Source organism: Euprymna scolopes, chromosome 45 (genome assembly GCF_053919585.1).
Source record: "Euprymna scolopes isolate OS-2025 chromosome 45, ASM5391958v1, whole genome shotgun sequence".
Taxonomy (NCBI): domain Eukaryota; kingdom Metazoa; phylum Mollusca; class Cephalopoda; order Sepiida; family Sepiolidae; genus Euprymna; species Euprymna scolopes.
Genome location: NC_136526.1, coordinates 70230973 through 70243376, shown reverse-complemented (window position 1 = coordinate 70243376; position 12404 = coordinate 70230973).

Here is a 12404-nt window from a genome sequence, read left to right as displayed (position 1 = left end):
GTGGTTGTGAAGGTTTATTTTAGTTATTAAAGGAAACAAGCTTAGTCTGGGTTGCATGAAATGTTACCATCCATTTTTATCCCTATTCCACTACAAACTAGAAATCTTTGTCTAAGGTTTTAGACATTTCCTTAGATGTCTGTTCATTCGTTTTACTCTTGTGTCTGTTATAGAGCGTGGTGTCATCAGACTCAATAAATATGTAAAAATTCATGTTGGCCCAATCTACACTTGTCATTTAATTTTAAGTTTCCCATCAAAAAATTTGAAAAGGACATTGCAATCATGATGACACTCAGGTGACTTCATCTGTGAAGTCATTGATCCAGCATCACCACCAGGCTGGAAGAAATGTGATAGCCAACTCAGAATCTCACTCAGGACAGTGAAGCAGGATGCTGAACTGATTCTGGGCCCTCACATTTACAGGGTCTGTTGGTACAACTGTGGATGGGCTGCACTCATAACTAGGGCTGTGACAACAGCATATTCGTTTTCATTCTTTTGACTCTCAGGTATATATGTGATGCAGTTAGACACACTTAATCAACTGAGAACCACATCCATCTATATAAAAAAACATTTCTTGACAGGGTTCAAAAGAGAGTCACTAACCTGATAGGTCCTGAACAGTCATCTAGGCTTCAGCCTCTGTCCCATCAACAAAATGTTGCATCCTTCTAAAGTACTTTAATGGTGAATGCTTTGACAAGCTATAAGCACTTGTACCCCCTCGACGTGAACACCCCGAAAAACTCGACAAGCAGCTAAATCTCACCCCTTCACAGTAGAGATCTCTAGGTGTAAGAAAGCCTTCTACTCCAATAGTTTCTTTGCCAGAACTGCTAGATTTTGAAACTACCTTCCGGGATTCTGCTTTTCCAACTGTACTGACATGCAGAAGTTCAAGTGTAATGTGAACAGACATCTTGCTGCTCATTTCCCTTTATAATATCCATGCAACTTATGTCACCGATAGTAGCCCTCTCCTTCAAAGTTTCACTGTGCCTTGTTTGGGGTGAAAATGTAATTTAAAAAAATAAATAAAAATATAAGATATTAACAGATATAAACTCAAGAGTCAAAACAATGAAAAGAATATGCTGTTGTCACAGCCCTACTCATAACAGAAAATGCTTTGGTTCACCGTTCGTCAGCCAGTATTTGGGATGTGGTGAACTTGTTGGAAAGAGCCAGCCCAATCAACCCAGAGCGAATAACATAACCAGAACCAATTATGAAGAATGTCGTACACCAGCGTTGTCAATTGATCTAAATATGGCACTAATATTTCATGCCTTATTTGATGGTGGATTTGTAGAGCTGTATTATACTCTCAGGTGTGAGTAGTTTTCTAGCACAGTAGAGATAGCCTACCTTCTTTGCAGCAGACTTGGCAATGTCTTCTATGTATTTTTCCTAATTCATGTTGACTTTGAATGTTTGGCTGAGGATGAAAAGAAAACAAGGTCGCTTGAGTCGATAGAATCAGGTTTTAAAAAAGCTGATTTAAACTGTGGATTCATTTTAAACTGTTATCCATAGTTGTTGTCACCACTTTTCGGCGAATTCGTCCTCTGGCCTTCTTCGGGTGTTCAAAGTATTAAAGAAGGATAAAAAATAAAAAATAAAAAGAACTGAATACACAAATTATGAAGCCTCATCTCAGAGGATTGCAAAAATTAAAATTATAAAAAATATATTTAAACTGTTGAGTCGGGTGAGAAATCGCTGTTAAAAACCATGCTGTTCCCTTATTTAAACAAAAGAAGTTTTTGGAAATGTCTGCTGCATGTTGGAATGGAGTTGGAATCACATGAAAAACCATTTTTTATACTTTTTCCTGTTTCTTTTTAGAAAGTCACATGTTCATACCACCACTTATCAAGGCCCAGAAGCCACTCAGGGATAAGGGTTATTGCAAGTACATTACGTTAGTGTGGAGATTTGATGAAGTGTTTACTGAAGGGGGCGGTTCATTAGGAATTTGTTAACGTTGGACTTGAAGACATCCAAGTTGTAGTCCGGTGGGAAGCAGGCAGACGGAACAGAGTTCCACAGGCGTGCAGTTCTAAGAAAGAAGCTTTGTTCATGGAATCCACGTTTTGATTTAGGCACAGATATAGAGTGGGGGAAATTTTTCACAGTGGATTCAGCTAGACGGGTGTTTTTCATGAAAGATTGGCGAGGGGGGACCAGAGATAGGAGTTCAGACGAGCACCTGCCATGAAAATAACGATAAAACAAGGATAGGCTCGCAACGTCTCTCCTGTGGGAGAGAGGTTGCAGGGTAGAGAAAAGGGCATCCCCCACTAAGCCACGAAGTAGGCATTGTAGGGTGGTGTTCATATATACATTGTCTTATTGTGTGTCGTGTTACTAAATGTTTATTGTTGTTTTTTCAGTATCTAAACCCTAAATTATCGTGTTGCAATCTATTTATGTTTGTTCCATGATCGTCTAAATGTGTCGCATGCGTGGGTATTGGGCATAACATAAACATGTACATTTCAACTGCGTTGTTAGTCTTGTGGTCCTCCTGGAATTCATCTGTTCTTGGATGGAAGCCGGAACCTATGGATGAATGCATTTCAACTCCAAGACGATGATTGGTTTTATATAGTTTTTTATTACTTCCCAGGTGTTGCTCGCAGAAGAATGGGAAGTGAATATCTTTGCTTGCCTGGTTAATTCTAGTCTCCAATTTTGAGACACATCAACTCCTTCCCAAGGAAGGGGAGACAACCATTAAACCATCCGCTCTTCTCAACATCTAAATTCCAACTTGACTCTATGTCCAGCCAATCTGAACATGTGACAACAAACACGTCCTTCCTGCCAACCATTTTTAGAGCTTCAGGTGCAACTTGTCCATTTTATACCTTGTTCGAACATGTTTTCCTCTCATACACACACCCACATGTACGCACGCACGTACGCACACACACGCACGCATATACACATCCTCATACACTCACATTCACGTACACACACACACACATGTGCGCACACATATGCGCACAAGTACTCACACATGCGAAACGTCACTTCCCCTGAAAGGAATTCCAGACATGCGCAGTCAGAACACTCACCCCGATATAAAAGTCCACAACACTATTCAACTTCCTCTCGTTCTTCCCTTTTGCCTGGTTTCGTCAACCAGGCAAGTTTGGCATCCATAGCTCTTGGTTTGAAGACTTTTCCATGTGGACAACTGCTATCATGAACGCACGGTTTTGCTGAGGCAAACACTCCCTTTTCTATTTTCCTTTCTATGTGTGGGACGGCCATTTCTCGTCCTCGACTTCATCCTTTTCTTTTCCACGCATGTAGTCTTCAACGCCTGAATGAACACGTGTTACAGCTAAACCATTTTTATTTTCAACAGAAAATAAACGAAATTGTTTACTTCATTTAATTCGTTTCATTATTTTATTTTGTAACGGGATTATGGTATTTATACTCTAGTCCTCTACAACCTCAATAATGTTTTGACAACTTTTATCAAAACGTAGCTTCACATCTCATCTCGTGTTTGCCTCGTCAGTTATATAGATAGCTAGATCGAGATAAATACACATAGATAAATGACATAAATCGACAGATAAATAACAGATAATTTCTCGTGTTCTACAACTACTTAACAGCAGTTGATAACCATTTTGCTGGGTCAGCACATATTTAGGGTTTGTAATGCTTTTAGGGCAAATTTGATACAAGCTTCTGAAATGACAAACGCAACAACTTCATAAAAGGTCACAGAAAAGGTTTATTGAGGAGAATGTGATATTTTCCTTGTAGAAATCTGGACTCCGGCACCTGATATTATCGCCGTAGTTATTCCAGTGGAATCGTCGATACCGTAGAGATAACACCGAGGTGGAGAGAGAGAAGAAAAGGAGGTTCGTTCCGTTTGGTGTCTCTCTGTGTAAGAATGAGTTGTTCTTCTTTAAACCGGATGCTGGCCGATTTCCTTTGGGTAGAGGAAGTATCAATGCGCCATACCCCTGACTGGTCAAGATGTGGCCGAATAGCACAGGGGAGGGGGGAGAGGCATTGATTCGAGGAAGAAAAAAATCCCATTTGTTTTTGCTACAAGGGCGGGGTGGGAGAGAGCATCGTTAACTTACAACTTCAGTTTTCTTGGTTTCACATGGTGTTCCCCTAGTTTTTTATTTTTTTTGTTGTTGTTGTACTTCCTTTGCAGTTTCTATATATTCTAAAAAAGTCTTATTATTAGGACGATGATGATGATGACGAATTAAAAAAAAATTGTTTCTGCTACACATATCTGACTTGTATAAAACAAGGGTCACAAAATTTCAAAGAAAAACATCAACATCTTTATTACAAAAAATATGAATATATCTTTTATTTAACTAGAACGAGAAAATTACTCTCACCATAGAGCATCCAATATCTTTACAAAGTCACAATGCGTGGAGCATTGTTGCCATATCTGGGCTGGAGCATCAACTGTAGTGTTGCCTTAAATCAAAAGTAATGTATTGTGTATTGTGGAGTGTGCTGTTTATATATCTGTATATATATGTTATTAAATAAATTTACGTGTGTATATACACTGAGGGTTCTGCATATGTTGCATTGTGATGTGTTTGAATGTGTATATTAGGGGGTGAAGCTATTATTTAAACATTGATGTCGTGCATAGTGCTTGATGTCCTCCATGTTGGAAAAGAGTTGGTTGAGATCAGGAAATTGGTTCAACAGGTCTGCGAAAATTGCATCACAGGAACGCATATCGCAGTGGACAGAAGAAAAAGTCTTTGTGTCGGATAAACGATGTCTTCTTTGATCAATGGAAAGTTGAAAATTTGAAATGAAATCAGCGCCAAGAATAGGTGTTTTAACATCGGTGATGATGAAAATCCATGGGAAACTGCGTCGAGGTGTAAGGTCTAGCGTGAGTGATGCGGTACCAAAGGTTCGGATGGAACTGCCATTCGCTGCTATGGTCAGCGTAAGTTTTCTTTCAATCCTTTAAAACAGTTAATTTAAGCCTAAGGTCGTCCTTCAAAGTGAATGCTCTAGGGCGACCAGATCCAGATTTCCCTTTTCCGAAGCATTCGACTTCAAGCTTCTGACCAATTCTGCTTCACTACAGAAAGAGATGTTTTCACTTTTTCTTTTCTTAAAATATCAAAAATCTGCATGTAAGTCATTTTGGACTGCCTTAATCTTGCAATTCGGTTTTTTATATCTTCGCCTAATATTGTCTTACCATTTTTAGGATTAATTTTTCCACTTATTATTATATGCTATAATAATAATGATCTGTAAAATAGAAATTTTCAGTTAAAATTAACAAAAATTCATGGAAAAATATTGAAAAATCGATATCTCCCTTCTTTCATTCTTGGCCCATTTTTTTTTGCTCATGAGTGTGTGTGTATATATATATATATATATATATATATATATATATATATATATATATATACTAGCAAAAGTACCCGTTATTGACTGGGTTCAAAAACACCCTACAGAAAATGGACTCTGATTTATGAAAGTATGATAGCTTATGAAAAGGAAAGGTTGTAAAGAGATAGCTTCAAATTTTGGGGTATCAAAACCAAAGCAAAATATGATGAAAGTAAAAATAAAATAGATAAACCCCATAATTTATTATACCATACCTGTTCACACTGAAACACTTATCACAATATTCTGTGGATCTATATTAAAAAACCTTGTTAAACTTTGTGACGTATTTCCATTCTATGAAGGTCAGGCGTGAATGAATACTCCATAATTTTATTATACCATATTTCTTCAAACTGGAACATAATTATCAAAGTATACTTACGCAGATAGATATGAAAAGTCTTTATTAAAGTTTGTGCCAATTTCTATTCCATGGAGGCCAGGCGCGAACGCAGGCCTCACAATTTTATTATACCATCCCTATTTAAGTTAAAACATACTTGTCAAAGTATTCTTATGTACATCTATATCAAAAACATTTGTGAACGTTTTTTTTAATTTTTTAATTTTTTATTTCCATACTTTGTGGACCAAGTGCGAATGCAGACCCCACAATTTTAATGAACGACTGTTCTGCCAGATCAAACATACCCATTCCTGTGTTTCGATTCATCTTCTATCATTATATGTAATCAGTTTTTTAAAATAGTCAACCATATAGGAGCCTATTCGTGACCACACACACACACACACACACACACACACACATTCAGTTTTATATATATATATATATATATATATACATATATATATATATATGCGTTTTATTTTTATTACCGTATCTTTCTGTTAAGTTACATTATTGTTTCAGCTACTTGGCCGTTTTTTTTGGCCGTCTGTAGCTTCCTCAGACTTTTACAGAAATGTTCATTGTTATGGGATGAAAGAGTGAAAGAGAAAGAGTGAACAGGGGAGGAGTGCGAGAAGAGCGAAGAAAGGGGGGGAAGAGGAAGGGAATAGGGGGAAAGGTGGGAGGGGGTGCTTCATATGTTGGTAATGTTTTAGTTTTGGAGTTTAAGGAACTTGTGGGGGAGGGTCTTGGAAGTTAATTTCTGGTGTGGCTGAGAGCATAGGAATACATGGAGGGGGGAGGGGAATACGTGGGGGTAGGAGGAGGGGGGTTACTTTAAAATTTGAGTCTTAATATTAAGGTATTTGGCGTCTCGTTGGTGAGATGATTTCTTGATAAGTATGTCTTGACCTGTTGGGTATTCGCTTACGTTCGGAGGCGGGGGGGGCGGGGGCTATGACTCGGTTTATTTATTTAGTTTTCGTTTGTTGTTAATTGTTTGGAGAGGGTTAGCTAGCGGCCACGCGCGCGAGCACACATCTGCGCATATACACACATATATACTTAAAGAAACGTTCACATGTACACATACATCTCCGCCCTGGCGTGCAAAAATATATGCACATATGTGCGCATGCATGCATAGAGACCTGCGTCGCTCCCGCTTACATCAAATTTTCCTTAAGGTGCTAAAATTGGGTACATGTGCGCAAGCATGGATGCGCTCATACATAGATACATACACACATCGACGCCCCTACCACCAAGGGGACGTATACACGGGCCCATGTGCGCATATTGATTCAGGCATACCTGCATCCCCACGCACACATGCAAGCGCATGTGCACATACAGATACCAATACTCGTGAACGCATACATCGACATATATACACAGCTGACCAGACACACACACACACACACACACACACACTTCAGCTTTATATTATATATATATATATATATATATATATATATATATATGTATTAAAAGAAAATATGTAAGGAATATGTTTGAAGCCAAATCACACCACGAAATTATTAAAATAAACAGTTATTTATTTTTTATATATATATTTTGGAGTAGAACTCCCTCGTCAATCTTTGTATATATAAAAGAACTGATGAGGGAGTTTTCCTTGCGTAAATCAAATTCACTCAAACTTAAATAACATGAATTTCAACAAAAGTACTTATTGTTTTGCTTCTCACAAAGCAAAAAGTTGTCATTGTTTTGCGCTGTTTTTCAACTCATTTTATTTGAAGTGAAATATCCGTTTTCAAAAGCGGTCAGCCCAGAATCAAAGTTCACATGTCGACGGCTAACTTCAGACTGACTTTTGATTTATTCAATCTCTTACATATGGCCTGAGTGGCCCACACAAGATGCATAACACAAAAGGGTTAATCTGTCTAGATGGCTTGTTATTGCCATGCTGAAATCCTGAAAATTCTAAAAATAGTCACGTGGTGGCTACTTAAGAATTAAGTGAGTGGACAATTCTTAATTAGCCACCACGTGACCATGACAAAAAAAAAAGAATATATATATATATATATATATATATATATATATAAATATATATATATATATATATATACTTAATTTATTCGCATAAATTTAATATACGAAAGTATAGATTTATGCGTAAACTTTAAGTATTTACTTCAAAAGTGCTCAATACGTAGGTAGAACTAGTTAGTACTTTATAAAATATATATGGCGATTAAGCTACACTGAATATTCAGCGTTTCATCCACTCTATGGTTTCGTCAGGCTTATGCGCGAATTTTGTGGTTGCTTCTTGTTTTTATATATGTTGAGGATTTTAGTTAGCCAATAAGCTTTCTAGTATCCACCGCGCCCCTTCCTATCAGCCAATGGGCGTGCATTTTATCGAACAAAGGATCTGTTTTAGAACTAGGTTAGTGGTTTAAGGCAGACGTTTTCCTCCTTTTTTTAAATTTTTTTTTATATATATAAATATACATATGTGTACATACATACATGCACACATATATACATATATATATATACATATATGTGTGATCGTTTATATATATTCATGTTTATTTAATTTATTTATTTGTTTATTTTCTATTGTTTTTGTTAGTTTTAAAGCTATTTTGTATCGCTATCCTAGAGTAAGTTTTATTTTGTGAACACAGTTGTTTGCTATTTCTCGTCTACAGTTTAATAGATTTTGGGGTTCTTTAAAGTACAGGATAGCAAATTTTTCATGAAGGCATAATTTACATGTGTCGTCTAAAATGTCTACACGTGGTAACTTGTCTTATTATTTTCCATTCGACTACCGGCGAATGTCCGCTTTCTTTGAGTTCCCTGTATTTATTCGCTAGTGTATATATATATATATATATATATATATATATATATATATATATATATATATACATATATATATATATATATACTAGCAAGGGTGCCCGGCGTTGCTCGGATGTTTGGAGGTGTATGCTGTGCAAAAAAAGCAAAAAAACAAAAAAAATGGTTAATTTTTTAAAACTTTGACCCCTATTATGACCCCTTAAAATTTATAGTTTCGGGCTCAAATCACTTTATGAAGTTAGATCCAGGTTCAAGGAACCTATATCTAAAATTTCAAGTGTCTAGACCCAAAATTGTCGGAGGAGTTTGGTAGAGTTCTTAAAAGTCAAATCGTTGAAATTTGACCCCTTAACAGCCAAATTTCTGGCTGACACCCGTCACATCGATTTTCCCAAATCTCAGTACCCGGTATTTCAAATTTCGAGTCTATAGACTAAAAATTGACAGAGTTATTGCGTAGGGAAATGTACACAGACACACAGACACACAGACAGACAGACAGACAGACAGACAGACAGACACGTTCACTTTTATATATATATATATATATATATATATATATATTATGCTATTAACTGTCTAAGGAAATGATCCTACATCGAAAATCCATGCTTCAAGTAAGGCTTTCAAATGTTTGTTATCAACTGCAGTCAGCTGCAACCATCTTCATCTTTGAGGCTCTCGTCACCATTGCAAAATTTCTTGAACCATGAATGAAGAGATTGAGAATGATAACAAATATCACGATGCAATAGAGCAAAAATGCTCTTAAAATGATATATGATGTGGCTATATATATATATATATATATATATATATATATATATATATATATATATATATATATCAATGAATTAATTCAGAAATCTATGTATATAAAAGCAAAAATGTATGTATGTATGTTTGTGTGTATGTTTGGATGTCTGTTAAAAACTTTCGACAGATGCGACGAAAATTCACAAACTCGGTATCACATCGAAGCTCCATCCTTTGCTCAAAAAATATCGAAAAATTGTCCAAAAACGTTAACTTTTTCACCCCGAAATCGACAATTTTTGACAGGTGGGGGTCAACAAAAACGGTCTTCTCGTGACAATGACCGATTCTACGCATGCGTCAGATGACGTTGTGACCTGATTTACTTTAAATAATTGAAAAACCGAACAAACTTCCTGTATGTCACCTTAGCTCAGTTGGTTAAGGCCTTGGTTCATTATCTAAACGTTTTGAGTTCGAATCGTGGGGTGAGATGTTTTTGTTTTTTTCGATTTTGTAAATTTTAATATTGAAACAGGCTTATTTAAGCCATTTTTCACGTGTTCGTTTTTTTTTGTTTTCATCATTCGTTTGCCTTACGTTAGATTTTTTTGTGTTTTTTTCTTGCTTAGTGTTAACGTTGTTTTCTTTTTTTACTTCGCTTATAACAAACAAACCTACATCGTCGTCGTCGTCGTCGTAATACTCGACGACTTCCGGCTGCGCACCTGTCAATTTGGTTCTTAAATAAATTCAAACATCTTTCACTAACTCATTCTGGCTGGCCGATTTTATTTTCAAACTTCGTCTCAGGACTTCGGGTTCGACCCAACCCCCGGGTTCTTTTTTATTTAACACCACACACACCTCCAAATCCCAGGCATCGCTGGGTACCCCCCACCCGCTAGTCATATATAAAAGTACCAAGTGAGTAAAACGATATTGATTTTGCACTAAACTAATAATTTCTTTGTATTCTAAAAATACAGGGTGACCCCCCCCCCAAAAAAAAAAAAAACAGAGGTCATTTAATTGTTTTTCTGAGCATTTTACAGTCAACGGAGAAAAAAAGGCCAAAAAGACCCTAGTGTTTTGATGTGATGTTTTGAATATAATAAATTAGTTATGATCAAAGTTTCATTTAATTCGGACAAAACACTAAGAAACGGGGCCTAATTAGAGTTGGGGCCCGTTTTTTTGGGTGACCCTCTATATATATATATATATATATATATATATATATTTCTGTAGAAATATATTTTCTTATAATATATACCAATTCTTATTTAAGAAGCTCAATGTGATTACAGAGCAATGTAATGAATAAATGACAAAAGACTATATTCCAAAGTTCATGATGTTGACCATCTTATAATTTATTCCTTTAATTCAGTTGACATTTACAATTTTTGACAATATCTGTTTCGTAGTGCAAAATCAATCACTTAATTATTGCATCAATTAGTGAATCTATTTTGACCTTAACTCATATATATATATATATATATATATATATATATATATATATATATATATATATATATATATATATATATAAATTGTGTTAGAAAAATTATGTTTGGTATTTTATATATATATATATATATATATATATATATATATAAAATACCAAACATAATTTTTATAACACAGTTTTAAAAATAATATGCCTGAGGATGATAGAAGAGTTCCAATCGAAAGTGCTCACTAAACAAACATAATTTTGAAAAGAAACACAAAAAAAATTATTTGGAGATTGGAGAAAGTAAAAAAAACAAAATAGTGAAACAAAAGAATTCTGTGCTTTTCAATAACATTTATTTCAATGAGAATATGCTGTCTAAATATACCCAATATATATATATATATATATATATATATATATATATATATATATATATATATATATATATATATATATGAAGAAAAAGGTGATTTCACACAAATGGATTTTATTTTATATATATATATATATATATATATATATATAATAAAATCAATTTGTGTGAAATCACCTTTTTCTTCACTCTATTCTGCTTCACTTTTTGTTATCAAGTAAGAGCTTTGACTTACTTGCAGTTTCGTCAAATACTTTTCCAAGCAAAATCCGATCCCGCAGTTTGCTAAATCCTACCCTCTGATGAGAAGGAAAGTATTTCTTTGAAACTCCGCACATTAAGGACTATCCACTTATTAAATGCTTCCTTTTCAACTTAAATATGTTTTTAACTCTTTTTCAAAGTGTTTTTTAACATTTTTTATTAACTATTTGCTCTTATATATATATATATATATATATATATATATATATATAGTAATTTATAAAATATATATGGCGATTAAGCTACACTGAATATTCGGCGTTTCATCCACTCTAGGATTCCCCAGGCTTATGCGTATGAGTAAATGAAGTAGTTATATATATATATATATATATATATATATATATATATATATATATATATATATATATATATATATATATGCACACATTTTGACATTAATTTACTAATTTTATTTTATAATTAGCTACTTCATATCGAATTGCCGATGCCACAAGCGGTCACGTCTCAGGCTCGAATGCTACAATACTTTCAGTTTCGGGTTCAATTTAAATTGATAGCACCAGAGTCATATTTTTTTTTTAATTTTTGAAATCACGACTCTATATTAGGTACAATATAATATTAAATAATCGATAGAGAATTGGCTCTAAAACAACAAACACTTTTACGATTATGTCAACTGAACTAATAATAAACATAATGGAAGTCGCTGTTTTTCTGTCCATCTTGCTTTCCCAACCCAAATTCTTTCTGGCATTTTCCCTCTACCTCTCTCTCTGAAAATCAAATATTGAACCTCAATGTTTGTTTGCACTGACATATTCATAGATCATTCAAATAAGTTTCTGGTCACTAATTAACTGAATTATATTTAGAATACAAAGAAAGTGTTAGTTTAGTGCAAAAACAATATCGTTTTCTCACATATGTTACTTTTA